Below are 17,059 nucleotides of genomic sequence, written 5' to 3' on the forward strand. Positions count from 1 at the left end.
GCCACCGCCTGCCCAATTTCTCCGGCAGCGTCAACGGCACGCAAGAAACAGTGCCGTTTCCGGTTTTCACTTTCAAAGTTAAACCGACTTTCCAGCCGGGACCGGTGTCCCACGGCATCCTTTCCTACATTATTAAAACACAATTGAAATGCCATTTCAAATGCCAAATCGTTCTACTTTAATTGCCAATCGTGTAGCTTTACGAGGACTCGGATTATTTTTTGCAAACGACGAAGACGACGTCGTTTTGGTTTTTTTTAATGGTAATGACGGTTGCAATACCGCTCCCATACTTCAATTGAACATGTGCATATGCCACCTTCTGAACATCAAATGAAGGCAACATTCAAAATCATAGCATTAACCACCCCCCAAAAAGGAAAAGTTTGTTTTCTTTTTCATTCTGATGTACACTCTAAATATGGTCCCCTAAAATAATTGTAAATGCCATACCTCTTTTAGGGGACACATTTGTTTCTGGAAACATTACAGTGAGTTTTTGTTTTTGTTTTTTGACAGTGATGTGATCAACGTCTTCTGCAAGTTCATGGTTTAATTCTGTTTTGGTTACCACCCAACACAATCACTAGAAAAGACCTGAACGAATTTGACCATTGAAACCCATTTAGAGGTATGCATACTAGCAATTTTCGCCAATGAAGTGAAAAATAAGTCAGTGTTCTGTGTGAGCTGAATCTGTGGGCTTTCCACATATTGGTGCTGGCCTCATGTGGACATTACCGGGAAGCATCGCAATGTCTCTACCCCCCCGCTTAAGTTTGATGAGGGAGCTGATGGAATGAAAAACACGTTAAGCAGCGCCGACAAATATCGTACTTTTATTTGACTCTCAAATCCCAAATGTGGCAGGTATAAGGCCAAATCGAATGCAAATGACCAGATTTCAAACCAAATAAACAAAAGCAAAAGAATGACAGAAAGCAAACAGATTTGGAATGACACACGAGAGGAAAATAATATAGGGCAACAAGGACCAAAACAAAATCAATAACCGATCCATCCATCCAATTTCTGTACTGCCCAAAGTCCATTTATCCATCCATTATCTGAGTCGCTTCTCCTCACAAGGGTCGCGGGCGTGCCGGAGCCTATCCCAGCTGTCATCGGGCAGGAGGCGGGGTACACCCTGAACTGGTCGCCAGCCAATCACAGGGCACACAGAAACAAACAACCATTCACATCTACGGGCAAGTTAGAGTCTTCAATGAACCTACCGTGCATGTTTTTGGGATGCGGGAGGAAAGCGTAGTGCCCGGAGAAAACCCACGCAGGCACGGGGAGAACATGCAAACTCCACACAGACGGGGCCGGGGATTGAACCCGGGTCCTCAGAACTGTGAGGCAGACGCTCTAACCAGTCGCCCACCGTGCCGCCTCGCCCAAAGCACCTGCACAGGTTTCCCCAGGTGTCATTAAATTGCTACACTTTGGTTCATACGCGACTTAGACGCGGTGTTAAATGTCTTGTGCGGAGCCGATCGATGACGTCATTGATCGGATCGGCGACTTATGGCATGAAACCCGATCGGCCGATCAGCATAAAATGCTAATTATCGGCCCATACCGATAACACCGATCAGATCGGCGTACAGTCTAGTGTCCAAGCATATCAATGGAAAGTCTAGTGGAAGGACAAAATGTGGCAGGAGAAGATGCACCAGCGAAAGAGACGACCGTGGGCTTCAGCGGATTATCAAACAGAGGAGATTCAAGAATCTAGCAGAGATCCGGAAAGAGTGGAATGAGGCGGGAGTCACAGTTTCCAAAACCATCGCATTCAGACGCATCCGGGAGATGGGCTACAACTGTCGGGTAACTTTCATTCGGGAATCAATGTCCAAGGGTTTGGAGGAAGACGGGTGGAGAACAGAACCCAAGCCGCTTGAGGTCCAGTGTGAAATATCCACAGTCAGTCATGATTTGGGTTGCAATGTCCAGTGCAGGTGTTGGTCAACTCTGCTTTCTTAAATCCAAGGTCACCGCAACAGTCTGCCAGAATGTTTTAGAGGACTTCATGAGTCCTTCTGCTGAGGATGGAGATGCAGATTTCTTCTTCCAGCAGCACCTGGCCCCTGCCCATACCGCCAGAAGCACCAAAACCTGGTTTGATGCCCGTGACATCACAGTGCTAGACTGGCCAGACAACTCGCCGGATCTAAACCCCATTGAGAACCTATGGGACATTATCAAGAGGAAAATGAGGAGCACCAGACCGCAAAACAAAGAAGAACTGACAGCTAGCCTCAAAGAAATCTGGGCTTCCATAACTCCCAGGCAATGCCACAGGCTGATTGCCTCGATGCCACGGCGCATCGAGGCAGTGATTAAAGCAAAGGGATATTGAAGTTTAACATATCGTTTTGAAAGTACCATATTTTGATTGGTTTAATGTGACCCTAATTTCTTTTTCCCCCTCCAAAAACTGAGGAATGGTGATTTCGTCACAGTATTCAAACTTTTTGAATTCCTGATTTCATGGGTTTTATGAACTGGAAGCCCAAATTATGTAAAAATAAATAAATACTTGAACTTAACTTTTTGAATGGAATTATGGAAATAAATAAACTTTTCCATGATATTCAAATTTTTTGGAAAGGGTCTGTATCTAGGCGGCACTGTGACTGACTGGTAAGAGCGTCTGCCTCACAGTTCTGAGGCCCGGGGTTCAATCCCCGGCCCCGCCTGTGTGGAGTTTGCATGTTCTCCCCCCGTGCCTGTGTGGGTTTTCTCCGGGCACTCCGGTTTCCTCCCACATCCCAAAAACATGCATGAATTGGAGACTCTAAATTGCCCGTAGGCGTGACTGTGAGTGCGAATGGTTGTTTGTTTGTATGTGCCCTGCGATTGGCTGGCAACCAGTTCAGGGTGTACCCCGCCTCCTGCCCGATGACAGCTGGGATAGGCTCCGGCACGCCCGCGACCCGCGTGAGGAGAAGCGGCTCAGAAAATGGATGGATGGATGGATGGGTCTATCTATAGAAATTGCCCGTAAATACTGAAAAGCTGATGCTGAACTGAAATGCTGTAGAATCGACTCAAATGTGCAGTCCCCTCCAAAGGTATTGGAACGGCAAAGTCAATTCCTTTGTTTTCGTTGTATACTGAAGATATTTGGGTTCCAGATCAAAAAATAAATATGAGACAAAAGTTCAGAATTCAAGCCTTTATTTCATGGTATTTACATCTAGATATGCTAACCAACTCTGGACAGAGTACCTTTTGTTTGAAGCCACCCACTTTTCAAGTGAGCAAAAGTATCGGAACGTGACTGATGGGTGTTTCTAGTTGCTCAAGTGTTGACTTTTAGGTTGATTGCTTAAATATTAGATAGTGCTTGTTTTTGGCTTTCACCTGTGAAAATTGCATGTGGTGTTAAGCAAACATGAAGATCAGAGAGCTGTCTATGGGAGAAAAGCAAACCATTTTGAAGCCGAGAGAAGAGGGTAAATCGATCAGAACTATCGCACAAACATCGGGCATAGCCAATACAACAATTTAGAATGTCCTGAAAAAGAAAAACTACTGGTGTACTGAGCAACAGACGTCGAACAGGTCGGCCAAGGGTATCAACTGCACTTGATGACAGAAACATTGTGAGGGCTGTGAGGAAACACGTAAAGACAACAGTCAGAGACATCACTGCAAACACCCACAGGGCAGGGGTGAAGGTATCACAATCCACTGTTCAAAGAAGATGTCGAGAGAAGAATATATATATATATATGTATATACAGGCAATACCACAATCTCCAAACCACTCATAAGCAAAAAGAATCGGAAGGCCAGATTAGATTTTGAAATGAAATACAGATATGAGAGACAAAACTTTTGGAACAAAGTTTTATGGACTGATGAGAAAACCTATGTTTAACCTCTACCAAAGTGATGGAAAGGCCAAAGTCTGGTGGAAGAAAGGATCTGCTTATGATCTAAAACACACAAGCTCATCTGTGAAGCATGGTGGAGGTCATGTCATGGCTTGGGCTTGCATGGTTGCTTCTGGAACGGGATCACTAGTCTTTATTGATAATGTACCTCATGATGGTAGAAGCAGAATGATTTCTGAAGTCTAAAAAACCATTTTGTCTGGCAATTTACAGAAAAATGCATCCAAACTAATCGGGAGAAGCTTCATCATACAACAAGACAATGACCCAAAACAGACTGCCAACACAACAAAGGACTTCATCAGGGGCAAAAAGTGGAAGGTCTTACACTGGCCAAGTTAATCACCTGACCATAACTCGATAGAGCATGCATTTTACCTCCTCAAGAGGAGACTGAAGGGACAAACCCCCAGAAACAAACAAGAACTGAAAGAGGCTGCAGTCAAGGGCTGCAAAAGCATTTCAAATGAAGAATGTAACAGTCTGGTGAAGTCAATGGGTCGCAGGCTTGATGCAGTTATTGCAAGTATGGGTTATGCCACCAAATATTATTTGTTATTCACGTTAAATTAATTTAATAATGTCTGTTCCAATACTGGCGGCACGGTGGACGACTAGTTAGCACATCTGCCTCACAGTTCTAAGGACCTGGGTTTAAATCCGGCCTCGCCTGTGTGGTTTGCATGTTCTCCCCGTGCCTGCGTGGGTTTTCTCCGGGTTCTCCGGTTTCCTCCCACATCCCAAAAACTTGCATGGTAGGCTAATTGAAGACTCTAAATTGCCCGTCGGTGTGAATGTGAGTGCGAATGATTGTTTGTTTCTATGTGCCCTCCGATTGGCTGGCGACTAGTTCAGGGTGTACCCCGCCTCTCACCCGACGATAGCTGAGATTTAAACTAATACCACATAACAATTATATGTTTCCATATTTTTTTACATTGAAAACAACTTAAGTATTCACAGGACAGGGAGGAAAATATTAATCTCTCGGCCACGGATTTTCCAAAAGATAATCAGTCAGGTGGGAGTCAACCTGGAGTCCAATCAATGAGAGGATTGGAGGTGTGGCTTCAAGCTGCTTTGGCCACTAGAAAACAAACACCAGTTTAGAATTTCTTGTCAAGAAGCATTGCCTGGTGTGTAACATACCTCGTTCAAAATGCGCTTCCAGGAGCGAGGTGCGAGCGTCGAGGAGGTTCTATGAAGGAGCTCTAATCGAGGAACCGCTGATGTTTCCTTTGCTAAAGTCTTTCAGCTCCATGGCGGTGACGTATAAAAATGGGGGTGTATCAACGAGATCCTAAATGAAGCAGGACTTAAAATTAAATGCGTAATCATTTGTTTTTGTTATTCCTTTATTATTTTAGTTTAAATGGACACATTTAGCTGAGTGTGATTTATTTTGGGCATTTGAAATGCTGAAATTACTGAATTCCACTGGCTCATGGTTACAATAGAGTCCTTAGGATGGAAATTTTGTCAAATGCATTTGTCCACATCAAGAAAAGAAAGTGTTGATGGTTCTATCACTCCACCTTTCTGTTTCGCCACCTGCGCCGTGCTTTTACTGCCGATCGCAATGTCATCTGTGAACATCACGGTCCACTGGGATTCCAGTCTAACCTCATGTCAGCCCGTCCACCACCACTGCAAAGAGGAAGGGCTGCAGTCTCCTCTGTCACGCCTACAGCACACCTGACCGCTGTTCTCCTGCCCTCATACATGTCCTTCACATGAAGTACCATTGTTCCTCTCTAGGTACTTTGTCATGGCCTTTCTCTCGATCTACAAAGACACAATGTAGCTCCTTCTGACCTTCTTGTGCGTCTCCATCAACACCCTCAAGGCGAATAATGCATCTGTGGTACTCTTTCTTGGCATGAAACCATACTGTTGCTCACAAATACTCACTTCTGTCCTGAGTCTAGCCTCCACTACTCGTTCCCATAACTTCATTGTGTGGCTCATCAACTTTATTCCTCTACAATTCCCACAGCTCTGCACAGCACAGTTGTTCTTAAAAATGGGCACCAGCACACTTTTCCTTCATTCCTGAGGCATCTTCACAGCCGCTAGAATTCTGTTGGTCAAAAACTCCACAGCCACCTTTCCGAGATGCTTCCATTCCTCCACAGGTAGGTCATCAGGACCAACTGCCTTTCAATTTTTCATCCTCTTTACTTTCTTTCTAACTTCCTCCTTACTAATTATTACCACTTCCTGGTCCACCACACTTGCCTCTTCTATTATTTCTTCTCTCTCCTTGTTTCATTCATCAACTACTCAAGGTATTCTTTCCATCTATTCAGCACACTACTGGCACCAGTCAACACATTTCCATCTCTATCCTGAATCACCCTAGCCTGCTGCACCTCCTTCCCATTCTGAGCCAACTCTTCTTTTAAAATAACCCCGACTCCATTTCTCTTCCCATCTACACCATGGTCAAATACTTTCAACCCTGCCCCTAAACTTCGAGCCTTACTGCCTTTCCAACTGGTCTCCTGGACACACAATATATCAACCTTTCTCCTAATCATGTCAACCAACTCCCGAGATTTTCCTGTCATAGTCCCAACATTCAAAGTCCCCACATTCAGTTCTAGGCTCTGTGTTTTCCTCTTCTCTTTCTGCCGAAGAACCCGCTTTCGACCTCTCCTTTGTCTTTGACCCACAGTAGCTGAATTTCCACCGGGACCCTGTAGGTTAACGGCGCCAGTGGCACCGTACATATATTCAATGTACTTTTCATCCATCCATCCATCCATCCATTTTCTGAGCCGCTTCTCCTCACTTTTAACAACATTCAATAAACCTTTGGGAACTGAGGACACTAATTGTTGAAGCTTTGTAGGTGGAATTCTTTCCCATTCTTGCTTGATGTACAGCTTCAGCTCTTCAACGGTCCGGGGTCTCCGTTGTCGTATTTTACGCTTCATAATGCACCACACATTCTCAATGGGAGACAGGTCTGGACTGCAGGCATTGTCTTGCTGAAATAAGCAGGAAAAGACGTTGCTTGGATGGCAGCTTAAGTTTCTCCAAAACCTGTATGTACCTTTCAGCATTAATCGTGCCTTCACAGATGTTTAAGTTACCCATGCCATTGGCACTAACACAGCCCCATACCATCACAGATGCTGACCTTTGAACTTTGCGTCCATAACAGTCCGGATGGTTCTTTTCCTCTTTGGCCCAGAGGACACGAATTCCACAATTTCCAAAAACAATTTGAAATGTGGACTCGTCGGACCAGAGAACACTTTTCCACTTTGCATCGGTCCATCTTGGATGAGCTCGGGCCCAGAGAAGCCGGCGGCGTTTCTGGGTGTTGTTGATAAATGGCTTTTGCTTTGCATAGTAGAGTTTCAAGTTGCACTTACGGATGTAGCGCCGAACTGTATTTACTGACATTGGTTTTGTGAAGTGTTCCTGAGCCCACGTGGTGATATCCTTTACACATTGATGTCGGTTTTTGATGAAGTGCTGCCTGAGGGATCGAAGGTCACGGACATTCAATCTTGGTTTTTGGCCTTGCCGCTTACATGCGGCGATTTCTCCAGATTCTCTGAACCTTTTGATGCTGTTATGGACCGTAGATGATGAAATCCCTCAATTCCTTGCAATTGTACGTTGAGGAACATTGTCCTTAAACTGTTGGACTATTTTCTCACGCACTTGTTCACAAAGCGGTGAACCTCGCCCCCTCTTTGCTTGTGAATGACTGAGCAATTCAGGGAAGCTCCTTTTCTAGCCAATCATGGCACCCACCTGTTCCCAATGAGCCTGTTCACCTGTGGGATCTTCCAAACAGGTGTTTGATGAGCATTCTTCAACTGTTTTGCCACCCACCTGTCCCATCTTTTTTGGAACGTGTTGCAGCCATCAAATTCTAAATTCATGATTATTTGCTAAAAACAATAAAGTTCATCAGTTTGAACATGAAATATCTTGTCATTGTAGTGTATTCAATTAAATATAGGTTGAACGTGATTTGCAAATCATTGTATTCTGTTTTTATTGATGCTTAACACAAGGTCCCAACTTCATTGGAATTGGGCTTGTACATACCAAATGTTGTTCAACGACAGCTTTGAAGAGAAGATCTCAAGGGTTAACAGGACAGCACATTTTTAGTCCAGAAAATAAATAATGCAAATGTCAGAAAAAAATGTGCTATTCTTTTTATAAATAAAATGAGCTGGTGATGCATCAGTGGTTATAGGGTACATTGCTTATACTTACCAACAACATTCAGCAAAATGTTATCATTACAATTACACGAAGAAGAAAAGTCTAAGAGGACTCTGCAATGGGTTGAAATACAAGGAAATCATTTTTGGTGGTGTTTAATGTATATTTATCCCCCAAATGTTAAAATGTCGCCATGCAAGCAACGGTTTGTTCTACTGCGATCCAACTTTGTGAAAAAGAATCCAACTGCAAAAAGACCCCAATTAACACAAGTGGGAAGTACTTTAAGAAACAACAAATTCCACTCTACTGTATGTATACAGTGGAACCTTGTTTTAACGGACACCAATTGAACAGATATGTGACGTCAGGGACTGGGGTGGTGAGCCACATGCTCATTTACTTGCACCTGGATGCATGCAAATCGCATGTTAATTACTCATGTGCTTGCGTGGTGGCTCGCTGCGCTCGAGAAAATGGCAACCCAGGTTCAAATCCCTGCTGGAAGAGTTTACAGTGATTTGTTTACTCCATTGTGTGTTTTTACTCCAAGTTTAAGTTGAAAACTTTATTTTTTGGACTGTATTGTTGTATTTAGGCCCTGAAAATATAATGGACAATCACCTGTAACGGACGCACCCCCCGCCACTTTTAGTCTGTTAAATCTAGGTTCCACTTGTATAGTGCACACAAAGCACAAAGTCCAGTGATAAAACCTTTTTGGGCAGCTTGAGATTTTTTTATTGGGTCTTCAGGCCTACCAACACCACTGGCTTGACCTCAGTATCCATTGAACTAGAGCCTATCCAAGCTAACCTGCGGAAACCCAGTCGACTACAGAGAGAACATGCAAACCCCACACAGGGGACCCAGAGTTTGGAATCAGAAGCAAAACCTCTCGATCGTGAGGCAGACATGCTAACCGCCACTCCACTACGTTGCCAGTAAAGCAGTGATGCCCAACCAGTGTGCCGGGCCACATTACTGTGCTGTGAGCGCTCTTCAGGTGTGCCGTGGGAGATGCCACATTTTATTGAATTGCTCAAAAAATGTGTTATTTCCAAGAAATAATGTAGCTTTATTCATCTATTTATGCCAGTGAGGCAAAGTGACAGACAGAACAAATAAATGCTCTGTTATTAGATGGCAGGAAATACATACAGTAATTAATGCGTCCACTTTTTGTTGGTGTGCCGTGAGATTTTTCAATGATAAAATACAGTAGACAAATCATAAACCATAAATCAGGGCTAATGAATTACCAAAAAAAAAAAAAAAAAAAAAGAATCATGCTGTCACTTAAATTTGCTCGCATGTAAAAGTTTTTTTTTTTAAATTATTGTTGATCAAATGAATGCGAAACAAATGCATTTTGAAACGGAACAAAAAACTAATTTGTAGGTCAAGTCAGATTTCTTTTTCAGGAATACGATAAAAATGTCATGAGTTAACAAACACACTGTTGTACTCATAAGAGGGTTTTGGAGTGTAAAAATGGCTCGTTGCTAATCTCTCTAGTCATCATGTACACATTTTGTAACAATTCAGCTGTGTTGAACTTTTCTTCCATTTTCTATATTACTGGCAGGTGTGCTGGAGCCTTTCCGAGCTGACTTTGGACAAGAGGCAGGGTACATACACAGGACCCAGACCAAAGTCGTAGAAAACACAGTCTGGACACTTTTGAACTCACCACACTGCTCTGTCATTGGTTAAATCCATGTCACTCTGTTTATGGACGCCATGTTTCCAATCCTCACATTTCCGTATGTTCGCCTTGATCAGTTTTTGTCCTTTTCTAAGTGGATTTTGGCAATTTTGGACAAAATAGTTTGTTGTGTGACTGTAGGCAGTGTCACTCATCCCGAACAGGGCGTGCAGATGACCACAGAAAGGCGACGCTTGTGAGCGTTAAACCCCATATTGATCATACTGTATAGTCATTAAAGGGGATCTACAGTAAAGTGGGGACTTTCAATTTTTGTTTTTGTTTTTGCCACCACTCGTCTAAAAAAGGCATTCTGATGAATAAATACTGCGCTCGTGTAATAAGAATGAAACAGATTAATGAATCAATTTTCTTCCATCTCCGGGGGCCGGCATGTCGGGCGACATCGCCCTCTGCTGTCGACCAAAATGATCATCACAGGAACTTGCGGCAGGAACGTCACGTGATCAAACCCGAAAAAACAGGTAGCGGACTCCTCGTGTATACTGCAATAACTAGCGAAGCTACTGGTTGGTGACATGACAGTTTCAACTCACACTTGCTAAAATTGTATTTACTGGTAAATATGAACATTAAATATATATATTTTGAGGTTTTTGTGGAAAACATCCCTTCCTTTTACTGATAGGTACCTATTTCTGGAAGTATTATTGTGGTAGTATTCACATGAGACATTACAATTCGTCATGACAAGGGTCAAGAAAAGCTTTCCTGGGTTGAGTCACATTTGTCAGTCTGGATTTCTTTTGTTGCTATCATTCAAAACCTGTGATAATTCATCGAAGCAAATAGGATAACAGCGAACCACGAAAGACTTCAAATGCTTGCAGTGTTAGTGTCAGGTGGTTCGCTACTCTGGCTGCGGGATGCTAAACGGCTTGGTCATTCCGGCGCTGGACGTGGTGTTCCCTCCACAGTCGACATACCGGTACATCTCCTGTGACACTCGCTCAGCATGGCTGGAGGACGTGGTGGTGACCGTCACTCTGTTGAGTGGGGTGAGAATGAGGCCAAGTCTTTATACAGCAACACCCAGTCAGTTAGTAAGTACTGTAATTGATGTTAGAAAGGTATTTGCAAATCATTTGCGCTCACATTCATACCTACGGGCATTTTCGAGTTTCCAATTAACCTAGCATGCATGTTTTTGGGATGTGGGAGGAAACCGGAGTACCCGGAGAAAACCCACGCAGGCACGGGGAGAACATGCAAACTCCACACAGTCGAGGCCGGATGCTTAGCAGTCGTCCGCCGTATATATTATGTAAGAGGATAAAAATAATTCTGCATAATGTTCCATTGCACAACATAATCATCACTCCATAATTGTAATCATTCATAAATTATGGCTTCAATATGTGTTATTTTGTTTTTATTGCATCAACCTTGTAATGGTGGACGCAGTTGCAGCCTGAATCAAAGCACATGACATTTTGACATGCCATTGTCAAAAATTCATTCTTTTTTTAAAACAATACAGTGTTTATTTCATCAAATTCATTCATGAAATTTTTGTCACGGTGGCCGGACATACCGTAATTTCTCGTGTATAATGCGCACCCCCCCCCCACCAAAAATAGTCAAGTCAATATTGCGCATTATACATTGGTATAGGAGCAAATGGAAAAAAACTTTCACGTTTTATAAATGTATGCCGCCATCTAGTGGTTATGAAAAAGCTGTAAACTTTCATTCCAAAATGCCACCGCCACCTAGTGGTTATAAAAAAGGTGTAGCCTACACTTTCATTCCAATATGACAGGGGTACGTACGTATGACTGCATATATGTACAGATGTGCTCATAAATTACATACCCTGGCAGAATTTGTGAAATCGTTTTTTTTTTTTGGAAATATGACTGATGACTGAACAACAATCGCTGTGACGGCCATAACGAGTCAGCGTCCAGTGATTTCCGTAACAAAATACGGATGTTCCATTGCTGCTGTAAGCAAATGTTAAGGTTAGGGTTAGCGTTGCACCAGTCAACACCGGAGATGCAGTTGAGCTGCGGTGAAAGAATGCAGTGTTGTGTCTTACTCTAACAAGCAGGCGGCTGACACGGTTTACTTTTCAACTTGCCTGAGGAGCCAGAGTCAACATGCGGAAACAGCCTGGCCTTTCTCACCGCTACAGCCACGTAGCAATCAAGCAAATAAGCTTGGGAAGGCCACAGGCCCAGAAGGAATTGCCCCAGAACTCCTGAGACATCTTCCTGAGAAAGTGTTCATTTTGCTCCTCCAAATTTTCAACTATAGTTGAATGGAGAACTGGTGCCCTGAATCATGGCGTTCGGCCACCATCGTCCCCTTCCATAAAAAGGGTAAAGATCCATAAGCGGTGGGGGAGCTACCGCCCAATAGCCCTAACTTCAACTGTAGGAAAGACGTTAGAAAGGATGATTGACAACTGCCTGTCCTGGTGGCTCGAAGAAAATTATCTTCTCAGTCCCTGGCAGGAAGGTTTCAGGAAAAAACGCTGCACTACAGATCAATGCCTAAGGCTGTTTCAATTCGTCATGGATAGGTTTCAGTCTAAGCAACGTCTGTGCTCCATTGCAACCTTTTTCGAATTCAGCAAAGCGTATGACCGAGTATGGCGGATTTAGGCATCCCCCTCCGTTTTGTAGAGTGGGTTAAGAATTGGTTGGGTCCAAGTCAATGGTGTATTAAGTCTCAGTTGCACGTTTAAAGAAGGCCTCCCCCATGGTTCGGTTCTTTCCCCGCTTCTCTTTTATCATCTTCATCAATGACCTTCCTTTGAGCCCTCCATGTTGGTGAATGCTTATGCTGATGACCTAGCGCTGGTTTGTAGCGGTTGTAATCAGGGCAAAGTAGCAGAGAGACGGCAAAGAGCCACGCCTCGCTCTCAACGCCTCCAAATCTGAGGTTGCCTTCCTAACCCTCGACTCTGCTGAATCCATCTGGCACCCCAACATCTACCTCGGGGACACCAGATTAAAACACAATCCCACACCAACCTTCCTCTGGATACGACACGATCGTCAACTAACTTTCAACAAAAATGTCACATATGTCAGTCAACTCTCTGGCACCTCCTGGGGTTGGCATCCTTCTGATCTTCAGACGGTTTACATGGCCACTATGCGGAGTGTTGCGGCACCTGGGTGGAGCCCCAAGTAACAAAATCAATTTAAAACACAACCATCCCATCCAATTTCTTCAGCTGACAAGAAAAAAAACCGGTGGGACAGTTCCAATGTGAAAGCGTATATGGCGCACACAAACATATACATCATAGCGTTACTTGCTTTATAGCAACATGTTGAGAAAGCAGCGTTATTGAAATGCTGCAGAATTTTAACAGGCAGTACGAATCTTAAAGCAAAATAGGTTATTGTGATCTGCTTGTTGTGCTGTTATTAATGTTGTTACTTTGCATTTTTTCTTAAAACAACTACAAACTTTATTGGCAGTATATTGACTGTTAAGGCATTAATAACTTTGTATTGCTGCATCAAAAGTTGAGTATTTGTTCAACTATAATTTTTGTGCAGAGAGGCTGAGTCTGTTATTTTTATTTATCTTGAATCTTTATGTTTGGGTTATTAACCTCTAATGTAAGTATATCAGTAGCATAAAACATCGACAATACTATCATTTATCGTGATAGTTTTGGGGAAAATATATCGTCCTATAAAAGGCAGACAACAACTGATGCTGTTACATACAACTCCCTGTGGAGGACACAAGACAACCTCATGAGTCTCCTACTGAGGCATTAACACGATATAAATAGAAAACTTACCATGGTGCAAATAACTGAACCCAATGTGTGTGGTTTATTTTACTTTGATATGCAGAAGCCTATAAGGACTCCACAAGTTTCAGGCATTTTACAGCTTTAATGACATGAAGGTAAATCATATATTTTTTTTGAAAGCTTTTCAATTTAAAGGCAAGTCGACCTATCCATTCCATAGTTATGAAGACAAAATCATACTGTTAAAAAAATATATAAATTCTGCCATTATCCATATACCCTCACCTGTAGTTCTGGATCTATGGTAATTTCTCGTGTATAATACGCACCCCCAAAGTTGACCTCAAAATTCTGGAAAACCCTTCTACCCATGTATAATGCATTTTTACGATGCATGATTTTGCTTCTACTCATATGATCAAAACATGAAGTATTATCTGTATTTTGTTAGGTTTTTTTTCAAAGAATTATTCTGAAGTTAAGCACTTTATTTGAACACAATACTTTCTTTTTATTGACTTGCTCTTATTTTGAAATTCACAGGCCTACTTTTATTTAGTAAATGAGAAAACACACAGTTGTCCTCATGTTTGATTACCCAGGCAGAATTTGTAAGATGTGTACAATTCTTTTAAGAAAACATGAAGGACCAGGCAAAAGAAATGTCATTTTATTTTAATGGGATTAAAATTAAACTATCAAGCATTTCAGAAAAGCATTATCATTAAATTCTTTAAAAAAAAAAAAAAAAAAACATGGAGGACCAGGCAAAACACATTACATTTTATTTTAATGGTATTCAAATTAAACGGTCAAACATTTCATAAAAGCATTATCATTAAACAAAACATAACCATAAAGAAATGAATGATGGTTGTGGTTCAGTCATATTTAAAAAAACTAAATAAATACATTTAAAAAAACTTCACAAATTCTGCCAGGGTATGTAAACTTATGAGCACAATTGTACATATATGCAATCATATGTAGCCCTGTCATATTGGAATGAAAGTGTAGGTGAACCTAAAGCCTCTACGAGTCAAGTGAGAGCCTCTCCTCCGACACCAACGCGAGCCTCTTCGCCTCTCTCAGAAGGCAATGTTGATGAATGTTAATTACTGTATAAGGTTTTAGAATGAAAGATTTAAGTAAATACGTTTACTGTTGTAATCTTTGTCTCAAATATGGAAAATATAAATACTGTTTACATATTTTAAACATTCTGGTACCCACGAAAACTCCTAGGGGGCGTGGGGAGTTTCAAATCCTACTTCGCGGTTTTTCACCTTTCGCGGGGGGTTCTGGTCCCCGTTAACCGCGGAAAACGAGGAATTACTGTATCTATTTCCAGCTGCTGTGCAAACAAAGATAAATATACATACGTCCTCCTTGGGCGAAGCCTTTGGTCACTGTATGGAATTAATGCCACAAGTTGATTTTCCTGTCCTGAAGAAAAAAATAACAACCGATGAGGAGACATATGCATTTTACCCACAAGTTAGTGCATCTGGGAAGCATTCCAAGTCCTTCACTTTTCCCACATTTTGTTATTTACATCCTTAAACCAAAATGGATTTTTTTCTTTTAAATCCCTCAAAATTCTACACACAGCGCTCAAAATGATGTGAACACCGATTTCAGATTTCTGTAAATGTATATTAAATTTTCCTGCTGCTGAAAATCACGCATTTTTTAATGTTAGATTTACTTATAGTAGTTGTGTAATTTCACACTAGTACAAAATTAAGTCAGTCTAACTTAGTATTTAGAGTTACCCCAATTATTTCAACACGCCACAAGCAAGTGTTACCTCTAGGGGTCCTTCCAGTGCCCTGACATGTAGGACACGTCACACTGTCTCGTCCTGTAAACTCCACATATGGAATTTGGGAAACGTCGCCACCCTTCCCCATCTTCTGTTGGATTGTCTTCGAGATGAGAGGTGAGGCCATCCTGACCCTCGCAATGCACAGGCTGTTTCAGGAACTGCGAAAATGACTTCCCCATTCATTGTTACACCTGGAAATGTTAAAGCGGCAGTCTGAGAATGGGTTGTGCAATTTGTCAGCAAAAAAATTATACAATTATACTGTAATTTAAATCGTACACTTTCATATACAGACTCTTTCCAAAAAATTAGAATAGCATGGAAAATGTTATTTATTTCAAAAAGTTAAACTTTCATAGTCACAGTTTCCAAAACCATCGCATTCAGATGCATCCGGGAGATGGGCTACAACTGTCGGGTTCCTCGGGTCAAGCCACTTCTGAGCCTGAGCCAACGTAGGAAGCGTCTCAACTGGGCCAAGAAGAAGGAGGACTGGACTGTTGGCCAGCGGTCCAAGGTCCTCTTTTCCGATGAAAGTAAAGTTTGACTTTCATTCGGGAATCAAGGTCCAAGGGTTTGGGAGGAAGACGGGTGAAGAACAGAACCCAAGCTGCTTGAGGTCCAGTGTGAAATATCCACAGTCAGTCACGAATTGGGGTGCAATGTCCAGTGCAGGTGTTGGTCAACTCTGCTTTCTTAAATCCAAGGTCACCGCAACAGTCTGCCAGAATGTTTTAGAGGACTTCATGAGTCCTTCTGCTGAGGATGGAGATGCAGATTTCTTCTTCCAGCAGCACCTGGCCCCTGCCCATACCGCCAGAAGCACCAAAACCTGGTTTGATGCCCGTGACATCACAGTGCTAGACTGGCCAGCCAACTCGCCGGATCTAAACCCCATTGAGAACCTATGGGACATTATCAAGAGGAAAATGAGGAGCACCAGACCCCAAAACAAAGAAGAACTGACAGCTAGCCTCAAAGAAATCTGGGCTTCCATAACTCCCAGGCAATGCCACAGGCTGATTGCCTCGATGCCACGGCGCATCGAGGCAGTGATTAAAGCAAAGGGATATTGAAGTTTAACATATCGTTTTGAAAGTACCATATTTTGATTGGTTTAATGTGACCCAAATTTCTCTCTTTTTTTTCTACAAAAACTGAGAAGTAAATGGTGATTTAGTATTCTAACTTTGATTTAGTATTCTAATTTTGTGAATTCCTGATTTTGTGGGCTTTATGAGCCAAATTATGTAAAAATAAACAAGTAAATACTTGAAATGGTTTAAATTGTTGGCCCTGAATCTATACTCTATGAAAGTTGAACTTTTGGAACGGAATTATGGAAATAAATAAACTTTTCCATGATATTCTAATTTTTTAGCAAGGGTCTGTACATATAACTTTTAAATGATGCCTGGAAATTGTTATTCAGCTTTCAATTCTCTTGGAAATTAGAGCAAATGTTTACAAATACCTTGCTGAATCTAGATAAGTGTTAGCTAATACTGTTATTCATCTGCAGGGGCTTCGCATTCCTTACGACAATACCGACATACGACATTGCTTTGACGTTGACAATGAGTAATGAACTTGTTTGCACAGCGGCGTACTAATAAATGGGTATTATCCCACAGCATGAGAAGGCGCTCTGAGTTACAGCCAGACTTACTGGTTTC

The 17,059-nt window shown here is 42.2% G+C and overlaps 1 pseudogene; it reads right to left on the reverse strand.

Moving 5' to 3' along the window:
* Positions 1-8,077: 8,077 nt before the first annotated feature.
* On the reverse strand, positions 8,078-15,570 carry LOC133471176 (transmembrane protein 106B-like; annotated as a pseudogene).
* Between the last annotated feature and the right edge of the window lie 1,489 nt (positions 15,571-17,059).

Source organism: Phyllopteryx taeniolatus, chromosome 21 (assembly GCF_024500385.1).
Source record: "Phyllopteryx taeniolatus isolate TA_2022b chromosome 21, UOR_Ptae_1.2, whole genome shotgun sequence".
NCBI classification, from domain to species: domain Eukaryota; kingdom Metazoa; phylum Chordata; class Actinopteri; order Syngnathiformes; family Syngnathidae; genus Phyllopteryx; species Phyllopteryx taeniolatus.